General features: G+C 26.7%; 1 protein-coding gene across 1 annotated transcript in view; it reads right to left on the minus strand.

Moving 5' to 3' along the window:
• The window catches only part of LOC119690151 (putative uncharacterized protein DDB_G0277255), a 98,658-nt gene extending 84,268 nt beyond the window's left edge, over positions 1-14,390 (minus strand). Inside the window, exon 1 of the mRNA XM_038105141.1 lies at positions 14,185-14,390. The gene's annotated coding sequence lies outside the window, so the exon portion shown is untranslated. The remainder of the gene's footprint in view (positions 1-14,184) is intronic.
• Positions 14,391-21,220: the final 6,830 nt, after the last annotated feature.

Below are 21,220 nucleotides of genomic sequence, written 5' to 3' on the forward strand. Positions count from 1 at the left end.
AAAATTTATGGACATGAAAAATTGAAAATGTAACGAAAATGAAGTATTTTATTCCATGATTATTGCTTAGAACTAACTGGATATGGAATATAAATGATATATGAGTTGATGTCAGTTCTGATTTGAGTAGCACCAACAGACCATATGTGGGTGTGAGCATAACCCGTAAACTACAAGATTTGCCATTTAAGATTAATGGAAGCATAAATCTGCAACAATTTCAGTGAAGAGTTTTTAACGAATTTAGTTCATGGATTAAAGTAGGAGAAAAGACTTAGAAAAATTGCTCTTAACAGCTGCAATAGAAACTTATATTGTCTTTGATGTTATGTTTGGCAATAAGTAATATGCAAATGTATGCTACAATATGTTCCTCACAAGCAGTAAAAATTTATAGCAAAGATTCGCAATAACAGATTTTAAAATCTAAACTGGACTAGCTTAAAGAAGTAAGAGGAACAATTTTCATCTCCGCCATCTTCAAACTAATAGTAATGGATTCTTGCTCTGAAAAGCAAATCAAATACAATTTAGTTGTCTCATAAATCTTTAAGTAGCATTTTTGTCAAATTTTTCTAATGCTAATCTTGCTCTGCAACTAATACGGCCGTCAAACATCTGTAGCTCCACACAAAACTAATATTTATAAGAATTGTTGCGGCACGATTATCAGAGATAAGCCAATGCTTGAAGATACTTTACTTCTGTAACTGAAGTTGTGCAATTTGTCGTTTTCGTGTTCAAATTCTTAACAGCAGTTCGTTAATATTGCTTAATAAATTTAATTTTTTATTAGAAAATTTGTGTCTAAAATATTGTGCATCTATTTCCGCCTCTTAGTAGTACTCGTAGATCTATACTATGCATTCAATGGAATTGAATCTTGTAGTTTTTCGACTACTTGAATTTTTTTTTAAATTTATTTCAAATTTTTGGTACACAAAATTATTATTTACGCGTTATTTGTTGGTATATATATATATATATACGTAAATATATATGCATAAATTGCTATATAATTAGCACTAATTACACAATATATACATAGACTACAGAAGTGCAATTTTAAAAATCTTATTTAGCAATCCGAAATTTTGAAATTGTAAATCTTAGAAATAAAAGTATATTATTTAGAAATGAGTTGTGTGCCGAACTAAGATACATATATACAATATAAGTATTTGGTTTAGTTTGGCCTTCAATTGAAATTTACATCCTATTTTATTTCATTCTATTGTATTTTATATTATATTATGTGTTATTTTTACTACTATTAAATATAAAATTTTATGAAAATAATAAACAAAAATATTTAGCCACATGCTTAATATACAGTTTATATACAGTACACAATAGTTTTACAAATACTAAATAATAATAATAATAAATAATAAAGACAGAGACTTCTTATAAAATATAACCATTTCAATTATCAATATATTCATCCTTACCCATATAGTTCCAACCCCAACCAACCGCAGCACTTTGTACTATTATGGGTCTTTGTGGGAACTACGCTTAAAAACTTGCCATGGATATGTTTTTTGATAATTAAATCCGTTGATGAGCATAATACTTATCACAAACTATAGTTTTATAAAATGAATCACAGCAAAAGCTTGGTTTTTTGTATGCGTCAAATTTCACATTAATTAAGAAAAGGGGCGTGAGAATTAAATATTAATTTTAATTCTAATTTAAAATTCTAAGATTAAAATTCAATGCCAGTTTTTTTTCGCCGATAAAATAGGTTCTACACTACTTTTTATCAAGGCGACAGTGCTTAGAGACTTACTTTAAACCCAGAAAGTGGCACAATAGATCTGACGGTTGCAGTGCCACATATCACAGCAATAATAATATCAATAGAACGGCATACAAATTAAATTTCTAGATATGCTAGTCTTCACAAATTCATGTTAGTTATACATTCTATTAAGCACATTTCCTGAATTATTTCAAAACATTTCAGTTTAAATTTATTAATAAAACTTAAATTGTTAAAAATATGTATGTCATGTTATTAGAAAAAAATCTATTAGATAAAATTTAATAGAAGCAACAGGTAAATATTACAAAAACCAATTTCAATAACTATCACTTTTTTATAATTCTCATTTAATTGAATTAAAATCTTTCTTGAAAAGAACATAAAATCTTTTCAAGGGTGTTTAATTTTAATATAAGGATTTGTTTTATCCGCTCCATACACACTAATTGTATCTGGCGGTGATACAATAATTATGTTGCCATTTCAGAGAAATAAATTAATCAGAAAATTTGATAAAAACTACAGATACCATAAAAACAACAATTTCAATAACTATTAGTTTTGTTTATAATTCTCATTTAGTTGAATTATTTGAACAGCGTACAATTTTAATGTAAAGAAGTTTGTTAACAATAGTGGTTAACTGGTATTATTCATGAAATTGTTTTTTGAATGGCGTATAACTGTGATGTGAGGGATTTTTGTGCACTGCTTTCGTTTAAACTTACATTTGGCAGAGATTTTATAAGGCAGTAAAAATATGTTTGCGTCCTCTTTTCATCCCCTTTTTAATTTGAAAGCGCTTCTTTTTTTTTTATCAAAAGAGCATGACGCACTCTTTAGAATGATCAACATTTTAATGTCAGAAAGTTTTGTGGGCTACCACAGTCAGTTTCTACAGTTGCTGAAGAACTTGGAGATCATTAAAGAATTGCTAATAGAGTTAAAGCTGTTGGGAAAATATTTGCGATGTCATTGAAGAGACATGATACATAGTAAGTAATTGGATTTATCAACTAAATAACACAATAACAACTGAAACTATACAATATTATATATACACAAGTATGTATAATATAGCTACCATTAAATGCCATTATTTCAAAATATAATAAGACATTTTGTAAGTCTTTGGTAAAGATATGGTATACAAAATCTAATCAAGTGAAGAACACAAATTTATATTATCTTAAATGTGTTCCATATAACGTTATAGGCTATGTTTCGAAATATGCTATAATTAACAGTATTAAATGTTGATCACATCAGAAAACATCAGACATAAGTACTATGAATGATCTGAAGAATGTAGTTCACCTAAATGTGGAAAAACGTGTAGCAAAACAATTCTCTGTTTATATGTCTCTGATGAGAGTATTACATATGGTCGTCATCAGGGATTTATAGATAATTACGTATTATGTGTTTGTGTCATGTGTAGTACTAAAATGTATTTTAGATTTGAGTTAAGTTTGTCGTATACGTTATGTATATATATTTTAGTATAGATTAGAGAAATGTTAATAATCATTACTCTTACACATAGAGTATATTCATAAATAGCAAGCATAATTTTTTTACTCAGATTAGTACTCATACGCACTCATACTGGTCAAACAGGTTTTTTTTTATAAATTTTTACATGAGTAAGTATCAGTTGAGCGTTGGGGAACTTATACCTGAGTATCACAAGTGGCCTTCTTCGTAGAGTTTACGTGAGTCAAGTATTTTACGAGACGATGTTTTGATATAGTTTTCTTATAATTTATAATTTCTAAAAAGTAAGTATTAAAAAATTGAAGTAAAGGTAAATTATCCTAAGTAAGCCTTAATGTCAAAGTTTTCACAACTTGTACATTCTCTGCTCTTTATATATGAAGGGTTAACTATCAACTTTGGGAATTTGCGAATTTGATGAAATCAGATACTTGTGAAATTTTCACTTCCGATTGAATTATGTCGTATATTTTTAAATTTTGTATTCATAAACTGAATGCTTTCATTAAATCCTATTGTGTTATATTCCTGAAGATAGAAAATTTTTTACTTGCCGAAAAAAATTGTTCACAAAAAAGATACACAATCTCAGGTCATAAAACTGAAAATGTTTTACTTCTTTTGAGTTTTAATTTAAAGTCATTTAATTGCGTTAATACCGGTCATTTCGAAATTTTTAATAGAAAAAAAACATAAAAATTAATTAAATAATAAACTTTTTGCAACAAACAAAAAAATATAAAAAAAAGTAGTAAAATTTATTAGAAAGTGAAACTGAACTTAAAGTTTTAAATTAACTCGTGATTTTTATTTTGTCTGAAAAAGAAATCTTTTCTAGCATTTGAGTAAGTTGAGTAAAATTAATTTAATTTGCGAAAAGCACTTTTTTAATGTAATATTTTTTCTTATATTTATTTTTATAATTTCAATCGACCTTTTTCATTTTTATTAGACACGTATGTCATATTGAGACATTCATATTCAGATAAATTTTTTCTCCATAATTTACAGTAGATTTCCGAAATTCGCGAAAGCGATTATCGTATTTCTTGCTATTAAATTGATGCCACACATTTACAGATATTTTTAATTTATTTAAGCAAACAAAACAAAAAATTATTTATTTTTATGTTTTTAAGTGCTATTTTTATAGAATTTATTTTTATAATTTTTTTTTGTGTATTCTTCAAAGTGAAACTTCATTTGATAAATTTAGCTTTTTTCGACTATGAACTTTTTGATAAGAAGATTAATATGATCTCATTCAATTGGATTCTTAAAGTTGCGCCGAATTGCCCCCTCTCCAAAAATATTCATTGTGCACTCGAACATTTATGTATGTATTTTGATTAGTGGTTTGATCTATGAAAAGAAATTGGTTCAAAATTTAATTTTATTCTATATTCATTCTATGTTCTGTATTTATTGCTGTCCCATTTATTGCTTTTCTTTAGGCATTTCTTTATTTATGTGTTTCAGTTTATATTTATTAGCACTTATACGACTATACACTACATACTATTGTGAAAAGAGAATGTTAAGTTTATCAACAAATTTGTAACATATTGAATGAGGCTTCGAACCAAAACTGTACCGTAACTGTCTAAAGAAAAAACCGAATTTGAACAGAAAATAATATATCTCTTTTAATAAATTAAGTTTATATAGTTCAGTACAAGTTTAATACAATGTTTCCACTGCTTATTAAGCAAGTTACTTAAGTAACTTTAAGATTTTGTCGTTTTCATTGGCATAAGTTATTTATTGCATGGGAAAGAACTTTTATAGGCACACTAGACCTGACAGTTTCAGTGCCATATCCCCTAACAATAATAATAATTATAATTTGATATTTTTCGCTTTAAATAAATTAATTTATTTATAATGAGCTCATTTATATGAAAGCTCTTGGTACGAATATGGTAAATTTTTTGCATTAGCGGCCTTAATGAGCAAAACTGTTTAAATGAAACCAGTGGAAACATGGTATAAATTATTTATCTTATTTAAATTCGTCACTGTCATCAACCAAATGATATCATTTATTTTTGTTTTAATAAAAATTATTTAAGCATAAATTATTAATTAATTAAAGACATAATATTATGTTCAATACTTAAGCTAATGAATTAATTTTATCAATTGCCTTACTTACTCTTACTTGCATACTCGTCAGCCAAATTGTTGAAACTTACAATCTGCAGTTGGGGATTTGTAACTAATTATTTCGGCTTAGACACTGAGTAAGCGGAAAACTTTATCTAAATCTCTTCGCAAATACTTTCCGACACAATCGTGATACTCCTTCCTATGAATAACGAAAAATATTATATGAACAAATTATTCAACTAAACGACGTCGAGCATTGCAAACTGCTTCTTGGCTTCGGTGCTGAGTCTTGGATAATTTTAATGCGACAGCTCTAAGAGATTTGATTTGGATACATAAATATGATTAATTATGATAAATTATAAGGAAAAGTCATTGGAATCGGCTTGGCTTTATTGCAGAATAGCATGTGAACATGCAATGAAATTTGTTTTTATTTTAATTTTTTATAATTTTTTTAAGTAAAAGTATTGCAAAAACATTTAATTTTTATGCAGACCAAGACATTTGCAATGTTTGCCGAATTGTAACATTTTTGCTATGATTTTGTCTTTTTGATAAACAATTTAGATAAAATTTTTGTGCATTTCATTTATTTTTAAATAGAAATGCAGTTTTTTAAACAAATTTTTTTTTTATGATTTAACAGATTAGTAGTCTATAATTGATTGCAGTTTAATAGAAACTTAAGTTTATGACTGTGTAAGGTATTAGGCAATTTCATTGACTGATAAAACTGTTAATATGTTATGACAATTTAAAAATAATTTGATAATTTATTAAAAAGTTTTCAGATAAGAAACGTGTGTGCCCAATAATTTGGTAATATGGTATATAGATAATTTTAAGTCAATAAAATTAAATAGACTAAGAGGTAACAAGAGGCAACTGCTCAGGGCGGCGAAAATAAAGAAGCGTTGAAAATTAGTTCCACTAGTTCTACATTCATGATAGAAAATAAGAAAACGAGTATGAGAAGTACCATCTTAAGAGCGAAGGAGTTGGCTAGAGTACGAAAATAACCTGCATATGAAATCTCGATGTCGTGAAACATCAAGAAAGTCTACACCTTCCCAGAAAATTAATTTGAAGTTAAATATTTCAACTGACACTATTTTAAATTAACTCTAATAAAGATTTAATCAGAGAGAATAAGTACTCAGAAACTTAGTCTATATTGTATAATATATAAATAGTTCAGAAAATCTTGAACTCTCTGATCTCTGATGATATTGTCCAATAGAAACTTAAAAATAAAACGAAAATAGAATTTCCTTGAAACTCCATCAAACAGAAAGTCTCAATCAGAAAGTCTATCTCCTACCCCTCGTATCTCACATTTAATATTATTTATAGGGACATTTCTCCTACCGAATAATGTTTTCCTTAAAAAATGGTGTATTTACTTGATGTTTGACGTTTAAATGTTCATTTCATGATAGTCAATAATCTAAACTCTAGATTAGAGATATTATAATTATAACTTATAATAATTTGCCTTCCTGAAAATCTGAGATTGCGACATGTAGTATCGGAGCAATCAGAAGAGTCAGAATAGCCAACAAAACAAAACACGCTTTCAGAAGAGCAAACCCGTTTTCTTTCATTGAAAGAAAATTGTTAGTAGTGAATATTGAACTGCTTTCAGCTATATGTGTGTTTCATTACAAGTTTCATTACAAGAGCTACTGAAAAGGTTCAACGAAAATTGGTTGACTTAGAGGTCCCCTACTGAGATCATGTAGTATTATAATAAAGACAGTACATGTTTATGTGGATTTTTCAAACAATAAATTCTTAATACTTTGTATATTGTATATATCTTCTTTTTTAATTTTCAGTTAATTCCAATATAGACAGTTTTTAAGCATGTTTTAAAAACCTTAAATTCCGGATACTTTATACACTAAACATATATTGTATAGTTATATAGAAAAATTTGCATTTTTACGTGAAATTCAATAAATAAATTTTTAATTCAATCTTAAACAATGAGTTGTTCAAAAATGCTTATGTGAATGTAAAAAGGTATATCCGAAAGTAATCGACAAAAAAGTATATGACCATGTATAACCATGGAGATATTCGGAGAGTAATTCTGTTTTTTCTTTTTTTTTTTGAAATAAATTGGAAGACGTTTATTTATTTATTTGCAGTACATAAAAATTTTATTAAATTAAAAAATACCAATAAAGTGTAACGTCGCTAAAGCTTACTAAAGTAAAGGTAGTAAGAAAACATCGAGGTAGATTTAAAGAAGATTAGATATTATCTAATATATGGATATTAGATTTTGTTTCTTTAAACGTAAGATTCTATGAAGATCAAAAAAAATAGCAATAAAATCGAAATCAAAAATCATAATTCTAATCGCTATAACTTCATCTTGGAAAATCAAAGCTTTGTTCGATAGTACCTATAGTCGAAGTGAATGATATATGCCTGCAATTAGAGGGAATAATTCTTCTGTCAATAAGTTATGAGAGCTGACTTAATTTACTTGAAAGTTCATCCTTTTCCATTTGTTTCTTAACAGTAATACCTTCAAGAACCTTTCAGACCATAATTATAGAGTTAAATACTTTGATGTCATCCTATACATACAGTTTCGAACCAACTCATGAACTCGACTATGACCGCATGTATATTCAGTCTAGCAGTTTATTGCTGTTGAGACCTTGCACTTCACTTGAATTGAAATTTCATTAAATGTTATTATTTTTATTAAAAATTTCAAATCTAAATTGTTTTTATAATTTATTATATATTGTTCAAGTTGGAGTGTCAATCAATTAATTGTCGTGTGTTGGTTACTCTTCCACAATTTGGCAAATCTCTCGCGAATACACAGAAAAATCGCAAATTGTTTAAATTTTATTTCATTGTTTATTGATATATTTATTTCTATAATAAAACCAGTTTCAAAATTATTGTTAAAAACAATCCAAGCTGTTATTGTGCAACCAAGCGAGGTGAATAGAGAAAGAGAACTTTATTGACAACCGAGAATACAACTGAAAAGTATCTGTTGAATGTAAGATGAACTGAACACAGTCATTTCAAAATAATAAAATTTTATTCCATTGCATTTCAAACACAATCTCATACGATTTTATTTTTATTTCAATATTATATTTCATTTATGCAAATGCATATTAGAAAAACCACACACATGCACACTTTTTAATATCTGTTTAAATGATTCTATCGAGGCAATATAGAAGGCGAGGCCCTGTTATGCAAAACACTTTCGTTTTATTAAAGTTTTAATAAATTAGAATTATCGACACACAACATGTTCGATAGAGAATCCATAGGAGAATGCAATCAAATACTATCTTGTGAGTTCTAGTGCACTTTTTTCAGCCAAGTCAACTTCAAGCGTTCAATAAAAACAAGGTATTGGCTATATGAATTACATTGATTCGTTCATTTCTCTGTTTTAAACTGATCACCTATTAATTAATCTTAATTTGAGCGGACTTTGATATAGTGGAGGCAATAAATATACTTCCCAATTAACAGAGAATATTTTTATGCTATGCTATATATTTTGCTAAGCTTTTAAATGTTGTTTTGACTATAAAAGATCGAAAGTAAACATAACTGCAGAGTAATTTTATACAAAACAGCTTTTTTTAACCTTAAACTTAAAAAGTAGCATATCTTGAGATTCCATTTACAACAGAGCAGCCTCAACAAACAGTTTTATTTCATACGTTCTGGACCCAAAAGAAAATATACATATAAAAATATATGCATATAAATGCATGTAGGTATATACATATATATATATTTAGCGTTTTAAGATTTTTCACTACAGTACACATTTATGGTACTTTCTTCTTCCTATAGTTTCCATTTAACCACTAATATTTATATTGTAGGATTTCTTTGAAGGATAGTACGTATTTACCATAGACACTCGTAAGTCCAAATCAATTGATTCATTTCAATTTTGTAAAACTGGTAACCGGATTTTATGACTCTAATTCATATTTATAGCTATGTTGACGGATGTCGTGGGTAATATTAATTACCTAGAGTTGATCAAACATAATATCATTTAAGTTCTTTCTTTGAGCTTTCTCAGTTTTCGAACTTTCTTAGTTTCTGAGCTCTCTTAATTGCTCAACTTTCTTAGTTTTTGAGCGCTCTTAGGTCTTGAGCTCTCTTATTTTTGAGCTCTCTTAGTTTATCAGCATATGAAGATAATATAGTAAATAAAAAAAATATATATATAAATCATAAATTTGAGCTTTCACATTTTCGTTATACTACATTTTGATAACAGCCATCAATTTGCAAATTATTAAGTTCAAGTGCATTTATAATAATAATTACAATAACGTTGATTATTAGAAAAACAAATAATTAAATTATTATCAAAATTTTTTTAATTTCATATTCGTGATTATTTGAAAATATACTTTTTATAATAAATTTAATTTAGTTTATAATAGTTTTTTCATTACAATGCTTTATTGTTTGCTATACGTACGTTATATATACAATAAATTTTCTATATATATATGTTCATATATTGCATTTATAATATATTATGTGAATACAATAAGTACTTAAAACCACACCCATGATTTCTATAAACTACATACTAATTACACTAATCGTAAATTACATTTAAAAAAAATTTAATACATAATACATTAAGCAGAAGAGAGATTTTATATTTGATGAAATCATCATTTTTGGAGAATTTTCTATTAAAAATTCGTGAATGATTTCTTTATATTACAAATTTAATTTGTAATAGAGAATAATACAAAATTATTTTTTAAAATTTATAATTTTTTACTTTTTATTATATATATTCTTATATCTCTTATATCTCTTATATATATCTCAAAGATCTTAAAGATATAAATGGAACTGTTCGGTATCAATTCTTAGACACAGAATAAACAAAATTCGATTAGTTAAGACACAGATAACATATGTTTTGTGATATTACCACAGAATTCAAGATATTAGGCTTACTTACATACTGAGGTCGCCGTTACAGACGTTAGTTCTGCTTGACCGCGTTTGAGGACGATTGAACGCAGCGAAATGGTCAGATAAAAAACTGGGAAAGTAAACTAGTATCTACTCAATTCCTTTCTGGTCACAGAATTTAGGAATTGAGGTATTTCAAAAATACCTCTTCACAAACAATCTGAAATTTTTATGCAGAGATGCAGAGATGCAGCCAAAGACGACACTGAGCACCCCATAATTCAAATGCAATAGATGATACAATAGTCTGTATAATAAGCTTTGAAAATTTTACAACGTAACATAGATGATGCTATCCGAAGATATAAAAAAATAATAATGTATAATAAGTAAATAATAAGTAAATATATAATAATAAGTAATAAGTAAATATATATTATTACTATATATATTATGAAAATAATAATATATATTAGGTATATAATAAAATTCATTCCGTAAATACGTAATAGCATAAAATAAGTAATGTAATAAAATATTTTAAAAATAATAATATGAGATAAGTAGATATTAATATATAATAAGTAAATAATAACATATAATAAGTAAGTAACAATATAAATAAAGTAAATAATATCACATAATAATGAAATAAATATATGGTATATTACTTGTTAATAATAATATAAAATAAAGAAATAAGAATAAGAGAGGCCAAGGTTCATACTGGACTTTAGTGCCAAATAAGAAAAAGAAAGAAATAATAATATATGATAAGTTAATATTTATATATAATCAAATAATTATACAAAAGTAACTAATAATATAGAAAAAGTAAATATGATTATAAAATAATGATATAAAAATATATTATATGTTAATAATAATATAAAATAATAATATAAATAATAAATAATAACATATAACAATTAAATTATAACATATAATATAAAATATTTATATTTAAACAAATAATAATAAATAATAACCAAATATTAATACACATAAAAAATATACATGAAAAATAACATATAGTAAGTGAATTGTATTTTCCAATAAGTAAACATTTACAGATAAAATGTACGTAATAATATACAAAAAGTGAAAAATATTAATAAATAATAATTATTACTATTACTTTATAAAAATTTTATTATTTCATAATAATTTTGTTATTATTTTATGATAATTTTATTATTATTTTGTAATAATTCTATTATTATTTTATAATAGTTTTATTATTATTTTACAATAATTTTATTATTATTTTATAATTAGTTTATTAGTAATTTATAATAATATTATTATTATTTTATAATAATTTTATTGTATTTTATAATTAGTTTATTGTTATTTTATAATTAGTTTATTATTATATTTTAATAATTTTATTATTATTTTGTAATAATTCTATTATTATTTTATAGTAGTTTTATTATTATTTTATAATAATTTTATTATTATTTTACAATAATTTTATTATTATTTTATAATAATTTTATTATTATTTGAAATAATTTTATTATTATTTTATAATAATTTTATTATATTTTATAATTAGTTTATTGTTATTTTATAATTAGTTTATTATTATTTTATAATAATATTATTATTATTTTATAATAATTTTATTATATTTTATAATTAGTTTATTGTTATTTTATAATTAGTTTATTAGTATTTTATAATAATATTATTAATATTTTATAATAATTTTGTTATATTTTATAATTAGTTTAATGTTATTTTATAAATAGTTATTATTATTTTATGATAATTTTATTATTATTTCATAATAATTTTATTACTATTTTATAATAATTTTATTATTATTTTATTATTATTTTATATTAATTTTATAAATTATTAAAATTTTATGAAATTATAAATTTTTTATAAATTTTATAAATTGCCTACTTGTGTGCTATATCAATGAAAGACAAAAATAATTCAATTTGAAGTAATAATTAAAAAAAAGAATGAATTTCATACAATTGTTTAATTCGAAAGTTTTAATTTAAATTGTTTAAAAAAAATTAAAATACAAGAAAAAACTTACTTTTAATGGATCTGCCTTAGTTCGCCTCCATCCTACAGCGCCGCATTTTATTTGTAAATTTACAAGAAGAAAAGCAAATTAAATTGAGTGACGATTTCTTGTCTTTGGTTTCCCTACATTTTACATCGAAGCGATATCGCATTAACGAAATCATGACGACGTAATAATTAATTTATTAACAAAATGATTGACTGCATTTGCAGTTTGAACTTTGGCCTGTTAATATTGCAAGCCTTTGGAGAGATTGACAGACAGACCAAAGTTGGCAAAGTTGGAAATAAGAATCACAATGGCACAAGCACAAGCACAAGCACAAATATCATTGTCTCAGCCAACCGAGGTAGTCAGCCGGGCTGTGGTAGTTCGTTCAAAAATATAAAAAATATAACAACAAAGAAGAAACAGTCAGCAGAAAGAAGTTGACAGAAGTTAACAGCAGCAAAAACAATTGTTTTGGGCAAAAGTCTACAGTCTACAGGTAAGCCGTGTGTGTCATACACACGCACACATATGAACGTGCATACAACTTCAAGCTGCTACATACGTACGTACATATGTATAAGCTGATATATTATTTAATTGATTTGCTTGTTGTTGTTTTGCTTCTCGTTTTATTTGCATTTATTTAACATTATCATTGTTGCCGCCGCTGCTGTTATTTTTGCTGCTTTCTTAGCCGTGTTTTGGTAAGTGACGGCAGCTTAACCTGAGGCGAAAAGAACATGCGAAAAGAGCAGCAACTGCTTTGGCAAATAAAACAGAAGAAGAAGAGTTTTATTTTTTTATTTTTCAATACTTTTGGTTGTAATCTTTTAATTTTCTTCTTGCATATGCAGTTACATACATACATACATACATAAAATAAACGGTATATATGATAAAATTTATTGAAAACAGATGAGGGGAAAAAGTAACAATAAATGACTTAAAACCGCGATGAATCATGCCACAAGGTGAGCACAGCGCTAAATTGAAGTCTTAACTTTTTTCATTTAAATTTTTTTTTATATTATTTTTAATATATCAGTTTTGTTGTTGTTGTTGTTGTTGTTGTTGTATTGTAAATAATTCATTTATTAACAATTTGTAGATTTCTTTTAAATTCTATTAATCATACAATTTAATCATGCAAACGCTGCCGGCCTACAACGGATCGACTTGATGCCATTCAATTTTCAGTCATAAGTAAATGCGAAATTCAATAACAGAAACAAACAACAACAACAGTAGTAGTAACAATACTAGAACAAATAATAACGAGAAGAGGCGACAACAATAATAACAACAACAATAGCAGCATTTATAGTTAACACAACCACCTGTAGATTGTTTTTTTTTGTTTTTGCTTTAGCTTTGTTTTTTTATTTTAATAAAAACATTTGTAGCTTTGCCTTAATTTTGAATTTGATTTGTCAGCGTTTAATTCACAACGCGATCTCTCATAAAATCGCACAAAAACAAAAAAAAAAAAACATTGAATACACAAAAAAAATTTATATACGAAATATAATAAAATATTTTTTAATAAGAAACAAATAAATTCATAAAAATTTTTAAAAACACTTTTCGTTTTAAATTATTTTTTTTTTTTTTGTTAACGTTTACGCTCCAATGTCTTGCCTTCGCATTTCACCTTTTACCGCACCTTTAAACGTTCTGCATTAATAAAATTTTGAAAAATTAAATAACAATAATAATAAAAATAAAAGCAACAACACAGAACAATGAAATTTTGTAAATTTTAGAATTTCTTATTCTAATTCGGATTAAAAAAAAATTTTTTTTTTTGAACCTTCACTTTACCGCTTTGATGACGCGTTGTGGTTGTTAAACTTTTTTACTATCAAACGATTTTTATCGACGTATTCGTTTTTTATTTATTTATTTTATTACTTTTAATAAAATCGTAAAATATTTTTCTAACGCCAGTTTTAAATTTATATTTCTAACGTTTTTTTTTCTTCCAACTACGCACTATAACCAATGTTCGCCCGCCAACTTGTGCAACACAACTGAATATCTACAACCAAAAATTTCGTTTGAGTGCTTCGCTTTGCGGTTGCACGATGTTTGAGCTGAAAATTGCTAATATTGCTTTTAAATGTTACTCACACATTTAAAACGTGCAATAAGTGTGTTTACATGCGTCAGCTGTGGAGTTGGCTGCTAGAAATGAGTTTGAAATTGAGTTATGTTTTTGGTTTATGTATATAATATTATAGCAGAATGGTATAGCACATTATTCAAAAGATTGTTTAGACCGTATGATAAGGTGTTCGATGGTTGTTGAATAGAATTGGAATATAGAAATATACTTGTTATAAAGAATTTATTATTTCCTTACATTAAATTATGTTAAGAATTTTTGTTATTTAAAAAATAAAATAAAACAGATTTAATAAAAAATATTCAATAAAATTATATATAAGAAAACGTAAGGAAAACAAAGACCGTTTTACGGTCTTCGACGAACTGAAAACAACTCAATTCAATTGAAAAGATTCTAATACAGTAAACGCTTGCAGTTCTTAAGCAATTTTTTAATGGACTACTTAAATTTCCTTAAATCTGTAGATTTTTAACGTCGAAATAATATTTACACTCATTATAATTACTCATTTCTTCACATATATTATTATTTATTATCTTTTAAAAATTTGAGTTCATCTTCTAAGAACTTAAATTTATATATAAAAAACCAAATTTGAAAAACCTAAGTTTTTCTAAAACTCAAGTTCCTCTTCTTACAACCTAAGTTTATCTTTTAAAAACTTAAGTTTATCTTTTAAAAACTTAAGTTTATCTATAGAAAACTTGAGTTTATGTTCTAAAAACTTAAGTTCGTCTTCCGAAAACTTTAGTTTATTTTCTGAAAACTTGAATTTATCTTCTGAAACCTTGGGTTCATGTTCTGAGAACTTAAGATTATCTTCTAAGTTTAAGTTTATCTTTTAAAAACTGGAGTTTATCTAAAGAAAACTTGAGTTTATGTTCTAAAAACTAGAGTATTGATGCTAATGATGCTAGAGTATTGAGAAGTTGAAAGCGTTCCCAGCGTAACTTTGATTGAAATGAAGAGTTTTTACCTATTATTATTAATATGCGATCTAGTATGTTGAAGTCAGTATGCAAGCTATTTCAGAGAAATTGTAATCTTTATCATGAACACCTAACTATCAACATGAAGCTACAGTATACAATAATAGTGTGTGATAGGGCGGTTGAAGGGTATGTAGATACAGATTGTGGCGACGATAGCATTGACAAAAAATCATATACAGGTTATTTGTATACCTTGGATAGTAGTATATTTATTTAGAGAAGCAAAAAATCAGTCTACACTGACCCAAAGCAACACAAAAGCTGAGTATATGGTGCTCTCCTCTGTAGCAAAAGAAGCTATGTATATATTAAAGAAAATTATGGAGATGGCGATTTAATAGGTTTCAATGAATATGGTTTAAAATAATGTGTATATGTAATATATGATGTCATTAAAAATTGTGTTGATGATATAAACTATGAATTAAAAAAAAACATAGTATTATATATTATAATAAAATGATCTAAATTTTTTTATTAACATATAGGATTATTGAAGTAATGTACATACACAATGCTAGTAAAATTAATTTATATTTCAAATGACTTATTAAAATGGCGATACATATTTTAGTACGCCCGTAAATATAACATGTTTTATTTAAATATCTAACAGACACAGACCTTCTCGAACGATAGCTCGATATTGGTTCTTCAATTTAATTTACTGCCTACCAAGAAGTACAATTCAATAACAAATTCAAGTGCCGTCGATGTTCAGATGTATCATTTTATAATATATTAAAAAATTAGAATTACATTCAAGTTTTTGATCTACCTGCTCTTTTATAGAAATGTTGAAATATTAAAATGTTGAAAGTAAACGAATAATGCATATTTGTTGTACTTAAAAGCACTTTTTAAATTACAAATTGCCTGTAATGCACTTTTGAACTTTTTAAATGCAAAATCACATCAATATTTATTATTGGAAGGCACGATGGTACAGAGAGACCTATTAAGATGTATTGTACTATGTTTTTATAAAGTTTTCTAAGCTAATCTGAACATATAAAGTCACTTGATAAATCGTAAACCGTTTCAAGATCCCACACCTATTATAATGTGTTAAAATACTCATAGACTTCCTTCTGTGGGTAGTCAATTTATGAGAGTTTGGGTGCTTGACGACAGTTTCTGATAAATTTTGATAAATCGTAAACCGTTTCAAGATCCCACACCTATTATAATGTGTTGAAATACTCACAGACTTGCTTCTATGGGTAGTCATTTTATGAGAGTTTGGTTGCTTGACGATAGTTTCTGATAAATTTTGAGAACAAGAAATTTCGACCAAAGAGCAAAGAAATAAAAATGGTTGGCTTCGCAGAAAAAAAAAATGAATTTTTTATGACAATAACTATTTAAACCATTTATGAATATACTTTATATATTAATACATTATAAATATATTGTTTATCATTTTTATTAGTATAATTACCTTAACAGTATATTAATATGTTTTATATATTGATACATTATATATATATTATATATTTCTGATTAGAATAACCATTTAATAATATATTAATATTATTTATATATTGTTAGATTATATTTATAATACATATATATATATTTTATCAGTATAGCTACCTTAATAATAAATCTTCATATATATATAAACATATGCTATATATATAAGTATTTTATCGGTTACTCTGATACCTTAAGGGTGTATTCCAAAAACCCTTTCAACACAAACTTTTGCAACGTAACGACTTGCAGTTAGTACAGGTAACTGACTAGACTATGTTGTTATATTTGCGGGACTTGCACTGCGATCTAGAGATTTGTTGTGCTGCTCAACTGGACTATAATTGAAAACAGAAATTAAAAGTATCTAAGACACTATTTTCCTCTTTTACCAATTTAAACCCAATTGAATCTCAAATTGGGATTTCAACAGATTAGAAAATCAATTTTTATTATTTTTTTGCCATTCTTTTATTAAACTTTTTGCAATTTTATTATCTCTTATTTCTCTATTTTAATCGAACCATTTTCTTTAGAAACGTCGCGGTAATGAAAATTTATTTCCATCGCATCTACGGGAATTAGAATTGCAGTCTCCATTCGATTCCATCCATTGACTCCACTTAATTTATTACTAATTGTGCACATTTCTCGACTCGAATCAAATCAAATGCTGACTCAGTGAAAATCAGATGCTGAACAATTTAGAGCAGGCGTTATTCTCAGAATTGATAAATCCGCTCCACCACAAACAGCAGAGGCAGCAGCAATTCAAATTATAAGTCCATAATGAAGTCCATAATTTAGAAAATTGTAATTTTTATTTGGTAAACCGAAACACATTGAAACACACTTTTTTTTCTGGAAGACATGAACTCGTGCTTTATGGGTATCGGCATAACCGAAATAAACTACTTGAGGTCAAGAGTACTAAGTGGGAAGAAGTGAACATAAAATTTGATATGAAAGAACAAATGTAAAATACAAGAAAAACATGTAGAAAATATTAAAATAAATGAATACTTAAAAAAATAAATTTTAATAAAATTAGAAATGCTATAGAAAGAAATTTAAAAACAATTTAATCGTATCTGAGTTTTAATGCGGCATTCCTCGAGATAAGAGCTCGAGAACGAACTACCATGAGAATTGAAGGGAGTGCCAGAGTTACGAGAACTAGAACGAGAACGAGACTAGTCTTGTATTTTTACTGATTAGAATGCTCAATGCTTTGATTGCTGTTTATATAAATGCTAAGGAGAATTGTGGTAAGTGAATTGTTTTTTATTTTTTCGCAGTATTAGATATCTTATTATATTGTTACTTGTATGCTATATTGTATGTTTTTTTGTACTATATATCATATATGTACTATATATAGCTAAAGTAGCATAGAGCTGAAATCTCAAATCTGTTCACTTGAGAAGTGCATTAACAAAATTTTATAATAAAAATAGATTAGTTGTTTGGAATAATGTTTAAATATTAATTTTTGCACTTTATATACATATAAGCATATAGCTTAAGCAATGTAATTTCAAGAAGAGCCACATAATTACCAAGGTGACTTTTTTAGGCCGATTTTTTATTATTATTTTTATTATTAATTAACTATTATTATTATTATTAATTATGTTTCATTATCTATAAAATTTTGAGATGTGCTTAGAAATCATTGAGCACTCAAACAGCCTATTGAGAGATATAGTAGATGTTTTAACAGACTTTTAAATCAATATACAAAGTGTGCGACAATCAACAACGCCTAAGAGACAACGTGTTATTTTACTTCGGGGTCTTTAAAATGTTCTTATCGTGTAGATTATATCCGAAAAGCATTTTTAAAAATTAGGAAGAGAAAATTAACAGATGGAGCTAAAGGCAACAAAGCATGTGGATGTGATATCAACTCATAATCTAATGACAAATGAGCTTAGTAAAAATTTTGTTTTTGTATATGTAGTTTTCTTCCCTAATATCACCATCTAACTAGACTGCGGTCTAAAAGTGGTTCGTAATATTGCCTATTCTTAAGTCCATTTCAAAGTAAATAATTATAATCATAACTAACACATCTCAAAAACTGGGATCCATAACATCTTTAATTGATATTATTGTCTTTGTATTTAAGAAGTAGGAGAAATCACTATTTTGAATGCTCTTTAATTTCCGACGTTTAGGCTTGGATCTATGTTTTACAAAAAATATTTAGAAACACTGTAGAAAGTGATTATATGGGTATATTTATTATTAACAATATGATAAAAAGTAGTACCGATTTAGCTGAAAACTTTTCCATATGAAAATACTTTTGTTAAAATGTAATAATTGTTTTATTAGTAAGTATTATAATATAAACTGCTAAGTAGTAGTACTTTACTCACTCACTTACTATTATCCTTCTCTCTGTTAAGTGGAGCAGAGGGCCTCTACGGTTTTAGTCGTCTGGATACTCAAACGTGAATTTGGCGCCTCCACATCCGATACGTTTATTGCCGTGGCAGGGGGATTAGCCGTGAATCGGCTGCTTCATAGAGATATAGTTCTGCTGTGGTTTTCATTTATGTTTGTTAAGAGTATATGTAAAGATTAGTCAATGAGTGATGGGTTCAAAGACTATGGCGACCCGTCCTCTTAGTGAGTTCTAGAGTTCTAGAGTTGTTTTTTCTCGCCTACTTCCTGAGATGCTATGATGTTTAAAAAGCCATTCAAATTAGTTGATTATGTTCCCTCCTACTTTTTTAACCGAGCTTGGGACCGGCTACAGAGAAATTACTTTACCTACTAAGTAATATTACTTTAAGCAGTACCTTGACTTAAGCAGTCAATTTAATTAATATTCGTGCTATAGAATATTTAATTACAAGGTGTAGTATTGTTTTATTCAAAATTGTTAAAGATAGGTAACATTTACTTTATTTTATGTAGCGATAACTTATCATAAGTGTAAAATGTTAAAAAAAGTCCTACTCATAGCAAGACATAGTGTGAAACTTGAACCCAAGGAAACCACCTTTCAGGAATGTGTTCAGACGACCCTAGACATTGAATTCTGAAAGAGTTCTGGCTAAATTTACATTCCAGCAATAATGAATAGTATTTCTAAATTAATCTAATATCATGTTTCTACTGTCTCATTTAAACACCCCAGCGGGAAAGAGCTTAAGCATACCGAGGTAAGGTATGCCTGTCATAAGAAATTACTAAAATCCAAGCACCATCCGACACTGTTTGGAGTGGAAATGGTAGTGAGTCAGTCACTTGTGATACCAGACTGTAGGTGTAAATTTGGTACCACGAGGCTCAGTGCCCGCTCTCCTGACCAATTGGCGTTGGCAGTGTCATGGTCATTGTGGTTATATATAGGTATGTATACATAATTTGCTCAAATTTTACTAATGATCTTATGTTCAAACTTATCATTTTATTTTATCCTTAATAAATTTATAGGAATATTGAAACAGGAATTATTGCTCTCAAACTAATTAAAACCATTGAAATATAAATACCCGTGCTTACTACTTTTTAACTAATTTATAATTTTAATTAAATTTTTATTGTGACAATTTAGTGATTTGACCGCTTTTAATAAATAATTGTTTATGTGTATCAATGATCAACTCCTGTTACTGCTGCCATATGTAGGATGAATAACTCCAATGTGGCCAATTTAAGAATAGCCGCTCATATCTCATAAAAATAAAAGTCAATTGACCCTTGCTGCTCCCTTTTGGAGATTGTAAATTCAATAAATTTGTTTACGATTGATTTATGATAACAGAAAAAATATTAAAAATACAGAAAAAATATTATTTTTAACACTTTAAGTGTTAAATGAACAATCTCCAAATGACTTTAAATGAATTGGAGATACATTAAGTAAATGATACTGAATGTGTGAGGTGGCTCCATGCCACTTGATAAGCAAGTCAATTAAATTATTTGATACAGTGGCATATGAAACTTCAGAGTTGTTGCTTGGAACCGTGGTAGTAAAATTACTTACCACATTAAGGGTATTCACTATTACGAGTAACGAACTCGGTACCTACTGATCGGTAATATTATAAAATATTTTTAAAAATTGTATATTGAATGGGAAGATGAACTGATCGTAGCCTAATGTAATATATGTATACAATAAGCAATATAAACATTTAATGAAAGTATGGAAAATTATTGGACCTATTTTCAGAACGTAAATGAGTTGCGTCTTTTGTACAAAACTGACTACCACTTGAGCCTACCAT

This window comes from Teleopsis dalmanni, chromosome X (genome assembly GCF_002237135.1).
Source record: "Teleopsis dalmanni isolate 2A chromosome X, ASM223713v2, whole genome shotgun sequence".
NCBI lineage: Eukaryota > Metazoa > Arthropoda > Insecta > Diptera > Diopsidae > Teleopsis > Teleopsis dalmanni.